Here is a 13,683-nt window from a genome sequence, read left to right as displayed (position 1 = left end):
TTCTGTGAGACTGTAGTTAAATGCTTTCACCCCTCTTCCCATAGTGGAAATATATGTGTTCAACCACCTCTGTGCTACTAAGACCAGGTTCACACAACCATATTTCAGTCTGAGAGCTGGCCATGAGGGGGAAAAAAAAACCACAGCAAAAAACTGATATTACACATAAAGAACTAGGACAAATATTATTCAAGTGGGCTGTTCAGCTGTGCGTTTTTGTTTTTTTTTATTAATGGACCAATTTTGGTCATGGAAAATAGAGATTAGAGAGATATTGTATAATATATATATTACTGCCACCTAGCAGAGTCAGTAGTGCATGTAGCCAGTATGGTTCTACTTTAAGAGACCATGTAGCCCATTTACACTACAGAAGAGACAACAGAGTATTGGCCAATAGAACAACAATTAGAAGAATCAGATTTTCACATTTTGTTGAATTTGCTGAGTTGGAATATAAATTTAGTTTCAGTGATATGTTGAATTAGACAAGGGCTTGTATTCTCGGTTGTGTTACACAGGATATATTCATAGTAGATGTAGGTAAGGATTTATTACACCTGTAATAACACTGGAAGGACGCACCTTATTTTGGTTTTCGGGCATGAATATAATAGTAGCCTTTATAGTCACAAACATCCATCCTTGATTGATGATTACGTGGAGCATATACGGCTTTTTCAATCTCATATCCCGCTTCTTTAAACGCCTCCTCCAACTCCTCCTTTCTTGTGGTCATACTAGAAAAGTACCGGTCACCAACATAGTAAAAAGTAGCATCTAGTATACTTAAAATAAGCAAGTGACCTCCAGGTTTAATCAGATCCTTAAAGTTTTTCAGAACATTACAGAATGATTTTATGTCTTCGCAAGGAGCTTCAAGGCAGAGACAGGTAAGGAGACAGTCAGCAGGTTGTAGAAGAATGGGATCGAAAGGGTTTCTTTTCAGAGCATCACATTGAAGGACTTCTTTCATCTTACTGCGGAGCGTCTCAGCCTTTTTCTCATAATTGTCCCTTAGAACACAGAAAAATAAAGTCGTATTTAATCTCATTAATATAGGTTTACATTCTTCAATAATCTTTTATTAAAGAAGAACTGTCACATGCCCCCTGACGAAACTTGGGTAAAACGCGCGTTGGGGAGCGAGGACCACAGAATATACTAGCTCTTCTTAATGCGCGTACCTATTTTCACTCTTGCGCTGCCGTTCTGGTTTAAACAGTCTGATATTAATTAGTATTGGTCATTTTAGAGCCTAGAGCTTAGTGGTAAAAAAACATACCTAGTATATGTAACAACTGACACTAATACTAGATCACATTTTGTGTAGTCCTCTATAGGGTTACTCTGGCTCTAATTTTATGATTTTTATTGTTTTAATTATTAAATTCGATAAACGTTATATTTTAGGAGACATCATGCACCTTTTCTTTTTTCTTCACGGTATCATCAATAGAAAGCAGCCATGTTTTTCACCCACAAAACAGAGCCATCCTTGTCCACAGGTTGTAAGTGGTACTGCAGCTTACCTACAGTCAAGCTGTAATCCCAGACAACCTATGAACAGGTATAGGAGCAGTTTCTGGAATGAACGGAATAATTAGTAAGAAAAAAAAAATTGATCAAGAACACTAAACTATTATATAAAAACCATGTTACTGCTATTTATAAATTTAATAAAATAATGACAGTATCAATCATTTAATTCTCTACGTTAATCTTTTTTCAACATTACATTAGAAAAGATGCGTTTCTGTAACATGTAGAAACTTAACTTTTAGATCTAAGGTTTAGAGCAGAACATCAGGACTCCTTTTCATACTCATCTCACTAGAATTAAATTCTTTACATGTCATTTCCTTTGAGTCCTGGTGTCTGCAAAAACTGTAAAATCAGCCCTCTAACACATTTAACAGTTCATTCCAAACATTGTTTGAAACTTTAAGTATGGGGATACGTTTTATAACTTACATGTTGCACAATATTTTAATGTAGAACTTTTTCAAACAAATGAAAATGCTCGTACACAGAGTGTAGTTCATGTTTCAGATATAAAATGCATAGTAGAAGTGTCAGAGGGAATTTGTCAGCAGATTTTGCAATCTGAGAGCAGCATGATGTAGGGACAGAGATCCTGATTCCAGCAATGTACCACTTAGAGTCATAGTTTTCTCTGCTGTAGATCTAGCAGAGTTCAGAATGTTGAGCCATGTATAACTCCGCCCACACCACTGATTGGCTGGTAGCTTTCTGTGTATGCTGTACAATGACAGAGCTGCCAATCAGTGCTGGGGGCGTGGTAGGACTTGGAAGCAGGAGACACCTAGTCCTGCAATAATAATCTGCTGCTGATAAAACACTGTTTGTATCGAAACAGCATCACACGTAACAGTAAGTGACATTACTGGAATCAGGCTCTCTTCCCCGATATAATGATGCTCTCAGATTACATAGCAAAAACCTGGTGACAAATCCTTTTTAAAGGGGAATTTTCACACTTTCATTACCCGTTTCCTTCCATCTCACACACTTGTTTTATAGTTGGGGTCCAGTCAAAAGCCTCTGGATCCTTCTTTAGCCATTTTTGTAGTTCAACGCGATTTTGTTCCAGGAAATCTGAGGTGATGATTTTATCAAATACTTCGCAAGCAGAAAGTATGTGATAAATGGTGGGTCCGGCACCAAAGTCAGAGTGTCTCCTTTTACTCCACCTTGGAAGATGACAAAATATTTGCAATTTGATGAAAAAAAATAAAGCTAAATTAATTCTAAATTGGAAATATTTCAAGACTACAAAGTTTTTGTTGTGTGACCCAGGTAAATGTGTACAGTGTATGAGTTAGGGTTATCAGAAATTAACTAAATCTAGAAGTTATCCTGGACATGTAATAAAGACATCGTAATGTTTAGTCAGCCTCAATACAAGTTTGTGAATTTCTGCAGGCAGAAGTTAACCCTAGGATAGGCGATATCTTCTAGATCGGTGGGGGTCCGACCACTGGAACACAGAAAGGGGCCCGAAAACTGGGAAGCAGGATGGAAAGGACACCCAGTATGACTATATATTACCATAGGTCATAATATATTGTCTGGGGTCAGACACTCAGGACTTCCACCGATGAGCTGTTACCAGCTCAAAGCAGCACCCAAATATAAACAGTTCATGGAGTGATACGCCACCTCTCTGACACATGGTTTAATGGCCGCTCCCGACTTCTGCACATCGGCCCCTATTCAATTGATTTTTACCCTTTAACTTCTAAAAAGAGTTCAGAGGGGGCACCCAGGTTGTGTCCCCTGTAGCAAAAATCTGAATTCTGTTTGGCGGTTAAAGGATCTCCCACTTATTTTGGATTTTCAAAATAAGTACACCAGCTTCATCAGGTAAGATATCCATTTATTAATTAATGTAATTTATATTGCAAAATCTGGTCACTGATACTTTTTAAAGACCTGTCCCATGCCATACATATATAATATTGTTGTTATCTGTTGTAAATGCCGCTGTTCTCCTGATTCCGGCGATGTTTTTCTTTTGCTCCTGCGTCTCTCCGTTGCCGATATATGGCCCCTTCTTTCCTGCATATAAAATCTAGTCCTGTAAGCCAAGTGGGCGTGGTCCTCAATTCTTTATGGGAATCTTCCATATGACCACGCCCACTTTGCTTACAAGACTAGATTTATATGCAGGAAAGAAGGGGCCATATCTCGAGAACGGAGAGGCGCAGGAACAAAAGGAAAAAAGCACTGGATTCAGGAGAACAGCGGCTTTTACAGCAGTTAAATAGCTACATATGTGTGACAGGTCCTCTAAATTCCAGCTCTATTACAGAGTTTAATCATAGTATTCAGGGTATCTTTAGCAATAAACAAAAAGAAGAAAAGCAATAGAACTGTGCGTGTTTTGGTTTCTATTGGAAAATCCACAATATCTTGTCCATCATTTCAGTATTGTGTTTACCTGTAGTGAACGTTTCATGAAGGTTCCTCAGTACAAAATCTGTACTTTCTCCACGTAGCACTCCTTCCTCTTCTTTATAGTATGTCTGTAAGTAATCTGAGGCGCTAAAGTCGTCAATGTAGGTTTGCTGACTGGTAAAAGGAGTCTCCATGTTGATATTTCCTCAGGATCACTGTATTGTAGATACTTCAGATTATAATCCTGCATGTAAAAGACAATATGCCAAACAAATGACATGGATGAAGGAGGCCTCCTCAGCAGCCATTTTAGAGACTTTGGGTCAAAACTATTTTGTGCCTAAATTTCTGTGTGTGCAATGAAGAAAAATAAATTTTGTGGTGTTGTAAGGAGATGGACATACTGCCCACATTCACCGATGAAGAACATATGTATTGTTATATTGTGTAATGTGAACTGTGACGTGAGTTAATGGTATTAGTGTTGTGTGTTGCCTTATGGTAGGGAGAGTTAGAATTAAAGTTTGGGACTAGCCCAGAGTGTGTGTGTGGGGGGGGGGTAAGCTGAAGGGACAGAGACAATTTCCTGTCAAGACGTCAGATAGGGCCCAATATGCGTCTGAAGTAGACCTATGGCCTAAACAGCCAGCAGTGCCAAACGACGCGTGTGTTCTGAAGTGAGGGGAGCCCAAAACTGTGGTTAGCGTGAACTGGAGCAAAGAGGAAAGAAGAACCAATGAAAAGACAGTGTGGTTAATTGGAAATGGGTCCCAGGAGAGGACACCTAGTAGTATGGCCCAGAGTTTATAAGTCCGAGAGGTAACGGTACAAGATAGGACAGAGCATAGGAGATGAAGAGTGGGCTCCAGGTGGGAGTTCCGGAGCGTCAGTAGCAGAGAAGCCAAGTATCATCCATACTTGCAACATGGTTCCCTTGAGGAGAAAGAAAGTCTTATGATGCGCTTTCGGCGCACTCGAGTTAAATGCGACAGTCAGTGATTGACAACGGCATGTAAAATTCCGCGGGTGGGTCATGATTTCACCCGATGCTGTTAGGGCACATGACAGCTGATCAAATCAGCTGTCAAGTTCCAGGAAAGATGCAGGTGACGCGCCCCTGGGCCTACTTGGTGTAGCGTTGCGCACGCGGGGACTACCCGGAGCCGGGCCTGTTGGGGGTAGTAGTCTCGTGGCGGTGACCCGGTCCGTGCCCAGGGAGTCAAACTGTGTGGCTGAGTATTAGCAGTAGATGTTGGACGACTACGCCACCCGTTGAATGCAACTATGGAGCTGCCGCTGCAGGGCAGACCGCTGAGGCCGGTGGTACGATTGTGCAGTGTAGATGGTATAACCCCCAACGGGAGGGGTATGGCCTCAGGGCAGCCGACGTGGATGATGGGGGTAGCAGGAACCACTCAGAGACGATGCGGTGTAGTTCAGGGTCTTTACTGGTGATCAAGATAGCCCTCCCGGAGTACTGGCTAGCGATCGGGGCCTGGTCAGTCTTTGAGCAGATGGGATTTCCCCTGGCCAGGCGGAGTTGTAGGCCTCCCCAACTAATTGTACTCTTCTGGCTACCTTGCTAGAGGCGGGTAAAAGTAGCCCACGTCCCTGAGTGTACCGTGTGGTGCTCACCCGTATGGCCGGTGACTCGGGGCCTTCTGGTAGCTTCTGCTCCACGACGGCGGTGCTGGTCCCACGTGTGTGACCGTGCCTTCGGGTTTCTTGGCCAGAGGACCTGAAATCCCCTGCCGGTCGGTTTCTGCTGCTGGGTAAGGATTTGTCCCCACAGCCTCGGACTCCGGGTCCGGTGATAATTCTTCAATCAGGGCGAGCTCTACAGCTGCCAGCCCCTGATTCCTTGTAGCACTGCTCCCACTGAGCTCCTGATCTTTCTTTCCTATAGCTGCTCCTCTCCAGACCAGACTATGTCTCTGTCTGGGACTCCTCTTCTCCTCTTCTTAACTCCCTGTCTCAAGATGGTGCCCACCTCTTATACTCCCTCTGACACCCGAGCCCAGGTGACTAGCACCCAATGGGCTTCTTCCTATGCCCAGAGTCCCTCCCCTGACTGCTCCTACACTACTGGGATGTCCCCCCCCCCCCCACTCCAGCCAGGGACAGACGCTGTCGTACCTGCACATCTACCTAGTGGGAGTACCGTTGTTCTGTCCCCTGGAAATGGGGTGAGTGTAGTGCATGCAGCTAACTGAGCTCAGTCCCACACTCCATCCTTACCCGGGAGTGGAATACCACACCTCTGGTTTGAGGTGCAATACCCCTGTAGCAGCCGAGTCCTCGGGGTGCTACACAGGCTCCTCTCCGGAGCCCGTGCCAAAGGGAGGGACACAACCTATGATGTACCTATACGTCATAATTCGCGAAGGGGTTAAAAGATGATTATTGAATATAATTAGTAGAAAATATAGATTACAAAAGAAAAAAAAAAAAAAAAGAATACAGCAGCCTCTGTGTCTTAAAATGTGTGCAAGCATTCAATATGTGAAATTTGGACTGCATAGACTTTCATTAAGTGCAGCATACTAGACATGCTTTAGGTCCGCAGACCACACAGTCTCTGCATAGTTTACATTGGGATTCAGCCAGTCTACAAAAAGTCAACGCCACATCTCGCAGAGGAGGGAGAGGTGCCTGAGCTAGGAAGCGTCTGAGACAGAAGGTTATCTACCTTCCATATTTGTGGAAAAATGACAAAAACAAACTCACTTGTGGTCCAATGGACCTCACGCGACTGATTAAGGGTTGAGTGCTTATCTTTATTTGTATCTAATTTTTAAAAGGATTGCAGGCCTTAAGATATTGGACTATGATTAGGTTACTGACAAAAATATATGAGGAAGGATGCACATTAGCACAAGTAGCCTTTAATAAAAATAGACAATGCACTGCATATTTCTTAGTCACTGAATGAACCTTAGAGGGGTTGTCCGATCTAAAATTAAAAGTCTGCAGTCACTGTGTGTGTGTGTGTGACTACAGACTTATGAATTCCCCCAGTGCGCTACGAGGATTCACCGGTTTCTGAGCCGGGAATGGCGGTGATGTATGGGATGTGCAGACTCTCGTGCAGTGGACACAGCTTTGCTCCATACACTTGTATAGAGCCAGGGCGCGACCACTAACCGGCTTCTGCCCGGGAGTATGCACATCGCATACCTCACCGCTGTTGTATGCTTGTATGGAGGGCATTATGTTGGGGTGGGGGCACTGTAGGGGGCATGATATTATGTGCGAAAGACATTGTAGAGGCATCATACTATTTGTGACGACGCATGAGGAGGTAATTGTACTGTGGGGACATCCTACTGTGTGGTGGGCACTGAGGGGAGGCATAATACTGTGCGGTGGGCACTGACGGGAGGGGAGCATAATACTGTATGGTGGGCACTGAGAGAGGGGGGAGCATAATACTGTGTGGTGAGCACAGAGAGGGGGGCATAATACTGTGTGGTGGGCACTGAGAGGGGGGCATAATACTGTGTGGTGGGCACTGAGAGGGGGGCATAATACTGTGTGGTGGGCACTGAGAGGGGGGCATAATACTGTGTGGTGGGCACTGAGAGGGGGGCATAATACTGTGTGGTGGGCACTGAGAGGGGGGCATAATACTGTGTGGTGGGCACTGACGGGAGGGGAGCAGAATACTGTGTGGTGGGCACTGACGGGAGGGGAGCAGAATACTGTGTGGTGGGCACTGACGGGAGGGGAGCAGAATACTGTGTGGTGGGCACTGACGGGAGGGGAGCAGAATACTGTGTGGTGGGCACTGACGGGAGGGGAGCAGAATACTGTGTGGTGGGCACTGACGGGAGGGGAGCAGAATACTGTGTGGTGGGCACTGACGGGAGGGGAGCAGAATACTCTGTGGTGGGCACTGACGGGAGGGGAGCAGAATACTGTGTGGTGGGCACTGACGGGAGGGGAGCAGAATACTGTGTGGTGGGCACTGAGAGAGGGGAGCATAATACTGTGTGGTGGGCACTGAGAGAGGGGAGCATAATACTGTGTGGTGGGCACTGAGAGAGGGGAGCATAATACTGTGTGGTGGGCACTGAGAGAGGGGAGCATAATACTGTGCGGTGGGCACTGAGAGGGGGGGGAGCATAATACTGTGCGGTGGGCACTGACGGGAGGGGAGCATAATACTGTATGGTGGGCACTGAGAGAGGGGGGAGCATAATACTGTGTGGTAAGCACTGAGAGGGGGGGCATAATACTGTGTGGTGGGCACTGAGAGGGGGGGCATAATACTGTGTGGTGGGCACTGAGAGGGGGGGCATAATACTGTGGTGGGCACTGAGAGGGGGGGCATAATACTGTGTGGTGGGCACTGAGAGGGGGGGCATAATACTGTGTGGTGGGCACTGAGAGGGGGGCATAATACTGTGCGGTGGGCACTGAGAGGGGAGCAGAATACTGTGTGGTGGGCACTGAGAGGGGAGCAGAATACTGTGTGGTGGGCACTGACGGGAGGGGAGCATAATACTGTGTGGTGGGCACTGACGGGAGGGGAGCATAATACTGTGTGGTGGGCACTGACGGGAGGGGAGCATAATACTGTGTGGTGGGCACTGACGGGAGGGGAGCATAATACTGTGTGGTGGGCACTGACGGGAGGGGAGCATAATACTGTGTGGTGGGCACTGACGGGAGGGGAGCATAATACTGTGTGGTGGGCACGGACGGGAGGGGAGCATAATACTGTGTGGTGGGCACGGACGGGAGGGGAGCATAATACTGTGTGGTGGGCACGGACGGGAGGGGAGCATAATACTGTGTGGTGGGCACTGACGGGAGGGGAGCATAATACTGTGTGGTGGGCACTGACGGGAGGGGAGCATAATACTGTGTGGTGGGCACTGACGGGAGGGGAGCATAATACTGTGTGGTGGGCACTGACGGGGGGGAGCATAATACTGTGTGGTGGGCACTGACGGGGGGGGGGAACATAATACTGTGTGGTGGGCACTGACGGGGGGGGAACATAATACTGTGTGGTGGGCACTGACGGGGGGGGGAGCATAATACTGTGTGGTGGGCACTGAGAGGGGGGCATAAGACTGTGGTGGGCACTGACTGGGGTGGGCATAATACTGTGTGGAAACGCTAATATGCTTCACTAGGAGTAATATTTGTGTGGGCACATAAGAACTGGGAGAGATCACGGAAGTGACTTCGTGTCAAATCATTTCAGGAGGGTGCGTTGCGTACACCACAATAGGTGTCCCCCTCTTTTCTATTATTCACATTTAGGAGGCATGCTTATTGCTTACCTTAATGTTGCAGGTGCGTTTTGTATCAAGTTATTGGGGAGATGTAAAGAGGCATTTTTAAAAAGTTTACCCCTTGCATAGATTGTAGTGTAACATATATACTGCGGCTACATGTTACACACAAACAAATGTATCCATCATCAAACAAACAGGCGCAATAACTTCCGTCAATGCAGTCAGTCTGCTAATTATTACAAAGTAGCCAACCTAGAATGCCCAGATTTCACCATCAGGTGACATAGGAAACACTCCAGAATGGCACTAAACCACTGTAAGGATGGTATTATTTACAGCTTCCTCTTTACTATATATTCAGGAGAAAAATAATTTAAAAAAAAGCAAATAAGACTTGTAGATAATCGAACAGCATATAGGTCATCATCCAGTACGGATCAGCGTCTAGCTTAGAAAAATCAAGTATTGCCAAGATTGCAGTCTCATTAAAAACTAATAGGGGACTACTCGACTAATTTCTCCCCCCCTCAAAAAAAATTAAAAATAAACATATGAATATGTAAATGGAATAGCAGGGATTTGGCTACATGAGAGGGTAGAACAGAAAGCCAATATGAAAACACGTTGGTCAGGAGAGACCTGTAAGAGTCATAGCTAGACCTTGCATTTTTTTCATTAGAAAATCAATTGCGGAAAAATCTATTTGCTTGGTCTTCTACGGTTCAGTAAACTGGAGACCACAACTCGCTGCAGTTTTGCGAAATTCAAGCGGAGGAAATTGCATATGGAGAATACAGGGACAGCATGGAAACAAATACTGGAAGGTGGCAGAGTGATTCGGGGGCAGTCCATGGAGTCTGTGCTATGATAACAATAAGTGGAAGGCTGAGAGTGCAGCCACTGAGGAATGTAAAACTCTTCTTACAAAACTCCTACAGGAGTGATACATCGCGGTAAAATCAACAGGCTTTTACCCCAAAATAAAGTCATGTGTGCACACCAGTCACAACAAGCTGTACCTTTCGATGGGACCCTAACTCTTCCTATCAGGAATACCCTTCCCAGGTAGGAAAGTCTGCAAACGTGAAGAGCAGGTAGGATCCAGCACTAATTAAAAACAGCCTTAGGTTGATGGGAGGAGTTCAGTCAAATATGAAGGTAGTCGGGTGCTACAATTGGGTGAAACAAAGAAGAAAAAAACTGACCAGCACCTCCTAAGGCTATGTGCCCACGTTGCATTTATGAAGCAGAAAATTTCTGCTGCATAAATGCAAGTCCTCTCCCGGAAAAACGCATGCGGAATTCCGCACGCGTTTATCGCGCATTTTTCGCGCGTTTATCACGCGTTTTCCACATGCGGAATTGCCTTGCGTTTTTTATGCATTGGACAAAGGCAATTCCGCTTGCGGAAACGCAAAATTAAATGACATGCTGCGGATTTTTGAACGCGGCATAAACGCTGCGGAAAAATCCGCAGCATGTGCATAGAACTTGCGGAATCCCATTGGGGACCATGGGGTGCGGATATACATGCGTTTTTCAAGCGTTTACGCTGCGGAAATTCCGCAGCATATACGCTTGAAAAATGCTACGTGGGCACACAGCCTAACAGAATGAAGCAAGTATGAACAGCTGCAAGCTGCTCTCACTGTCTTATATACAAAAAAGCATGCAGCAGCAGCCACTGTATACACTAAGATGTATGTGACGCGCCCCCTGGGCCAGTGCTGTTAGGGGATTACCCGGAGCCGGATCAGATGGGGGTTGTAGTCTCCGAGTGGCGGTGACCCGGTCCGTGCCCAGGGTGTCAAGCTCAGTGTGTGGCAGTCCTACAGATGTTATTAGAGTTCTTTGTGTCGACTACGCCACCTGTTGATTTGCGGTCAAAAGGCCGCCGCTGCAGCAGGGTCCGCTGAGGCTGTTGGTATGTGTGCAGCTTTGGTAGTATAACCCCCAACGGGAGGGGTATAGCCTCAGGGGGTCAGATGTAGAGGATGGTGGTTGTGAAGGTGCAGGATGAATCAGCAAGAAGACTCAGAGTCGGGCTGTGCAGTTCAGGGGTTTTTACTTACGGGTGTTCTTATGGTCACTCTGGCCTGAAGCGACCACCCGAGCCGTGCTGCGTCCACCAGGTCCTGGACTCGGCTAACCCCCAGGCAGTTCTGGAGCGTGGTCCTGAGCTCCTGTCTGACTTTCCCTCTCTTCTGGCCGTTCTCACCAGGGATCCACCTATGTCCGGCTCCCTCGGGTCTCTTGGTGGGTACACCTCTTCTGGGTTCCCTGACCCTATACTTGGTATGCTTTCCTAGTGGATTTAGTGAGGGTCGTGGCAGATCCTGCCCACGACCTCCGGTCTCTGGCTAAGGTGTGCTTTTCTCTCTGCCAGCTTGGGATCCGGTACCCTGGGTGCCAACCCTTCACCCTTCTGTTTGTATTCTGGGGTCTTGGGGTTCCTTCTTCTTCTCTCTGGGTCCTTCTGACTCCTCTCTCTCTCAGACTTGGCCTTGGAGCTGGGCCCAGTCGGAACCACAACTCCCTGTCAGCCCTTCTGGCTGAGCTTCTCTGCTCTGCTCCTCTGACTAAACTCTGACAGACTGACCCTGTCCTAAGATGGTGCCCACCTTATATACTCCCTCTATGTGTGAGCTCAGGTGACCAGCACCCAATGAGCTCCTAGCATTACCCAGACTGCTCCCCCTATCTGCCCCTACACTACTGGGATGTTCCAACCCCCTCCCACTCCAGCCAGGGACAGACACTATCGTACCTGCACATATATTTGTGGGAGTACCGTCGATCTGTCCCCCGGAAATGGGATGTATGTAGTGTATGCAGCTATCTGAGCTCAGTTCCACACTCCATCCTTACCCGGGAGTGGAATACCACACCTCTGGCTTGAGGTGTAATACCCCTGTAGCAGCCGAGCCCTCAGGGTGCTACATTCCCCCCTGGTAAATCACAGCACGTCCTCGGGCTGTAAGAGAACAAAAACATCCACAAACATACATTTTTTTTTCATAAAACGTAAACATATAAAACATCATATATTATCAGCATAAACTTTTCATATAAAGCTTGTCATAAATAACACTCTTGTTCCTCCGGCCACGGTGCAACTTGTGACCGGGTAAAGTGCGACAGTCTCTTGTAGTAAAAACAACAGTTTCCTATAAAACCGGTAGGGGGCGCCTTAGAAAGCGCAACTATATACAAGGGATATGGCCGCTCTCAGTCCTCAGCCTGTGGGGAGATGGGACACACTGGAACAGTTCACTGGTCCCAACGGGGACTATAATGGTAACAGTTCCTGTACCCTAACGGGTAACTATTTTACAGTTCCATTTACCGTACTTTAGTAGCGGCGTCCTCCTGATGCTTCCTCCAGCGAGAGTGGGGTGATCTTGGCGGGCGCCGGAGCCGGGATCAGGGGCTCATCCAGAGGTCTTTCTTTCCGGAGTCGGGGATGGTGGAACTCCGGTGGCCACACAAAGGGCTGCCCATCTGGGCATGTGTGCTGGGCAAATAGGTCTTCACCCAGGTGTGGCGCTGTGGACGTTGAGGGCGCTGTTGTGGTGGCGGCGCCCGGGTTCACCAGGCCTTGCGACCAGGCCTGGGGCACCCTGAATGTAAAGGGCACCGTGAAGACGGCGGCGCCCGGGGTTACCTGGCCCAGTGACCAGGCCGGTGGCTCAGTGGAGGTAGAGGGCGCTGTTGGCACTGCGGCGCCCGGGGGCACTAGGCCTTGCGACCAGGCCGGTGGCGTCTCCTGCTTGGCCGTGCTCTGGATCGAGGCGCGTGACGTCACAGGGGGCGTGGCCGCGGCTCCGGCCGCTTGAGGCCTAGCTTGGAGCGATGACGCAGCGGCTACGGGAACGGTGAGTGGGGCTTCGGGCTCTGCGACGGGGAGCTGGGGCAGGTTTACGGCTTCTGGGCACGGGATATTGTCGTCCCCATTACCTGCCTTCATCTCTTCGGCTCCCTCCGCGGCGTCGTCTCCGGCCGTCGTCCCTCCTTCGCCGTCCTCAGAGGTAGACTTGCTCCTCGCTGCGGGTGGCATGCTTCGCTGGCAGGCTCCAGCCTGCAGGGCCATCTCTCGGGTCCACTCCGCCAGTGTTTCCTGCTGCACCCGGGCCATCCTTCATGCGAGGCCCTCCAGCGCGGTCTGTGCATGCTCCCGATCTCCGGGGAGCTGCGCCAGGATCTCCAGCAGGCCTTCTGGAGTGGCGGCCTGCAACAGGCTCCTGACCACAGGGTCGGTGCTGCCTGACTCTCCCTCCATCTCCGGGTGTGTTCTCTCTGGACTCCTCCAGGCTGCTCCCATCTTCTTCCTTTTGTTCTGTCTCCGCCCACATTGGGGGTCGTCCTGGGGCAACTTTGTGATTGCCAGTTCCAGGGGCAGTTCCCTCACGCTGATGGACATATCAATCATCACAGTCTCTGCTGGTGGGGGCGGTTTCCACTTTTGGCGCCATTTCCGATCCTGGCCCACGATGGGAGGTGGCCTCTTGCCATC

General features: G+C 48.1%; 1 pseudogene; it reads right to left on the bottom strand.

Moving 5' to 3' along the window:
- Positions 1-586: 586 nt before the first annotated feature.
- LOC141171609 (indolethylamine N-methyltransferase-like) lies at positions 587-10,284 on the bottom strand (annotated as a pseudogene).
- Positions 10,285-13,683: the final 3,399 nt, after the last annotated feature.

This window comes from Phyllobates terribilis, unplaced genomic scaffold (genome assembly GCF_046119375.1).
Source record: "Phyllobates terribilis strain yellow unplaced genomic scaffold, ASM4611937v1 Scaffold_12__6_contigs__length_324123572, whole genome shotgun sequence".
NCBI classification, from domain to species: Eukaryota; Metazoa; Chordata; class Amphibia; order Anura; family Dendrobatidae; genus Phyllobates; species Phyllobates terribilis.
Note: the sequence above shows the minus strand (reverse complement) of the source record. Positions and strands in the feature narration are given on the sequence as shown.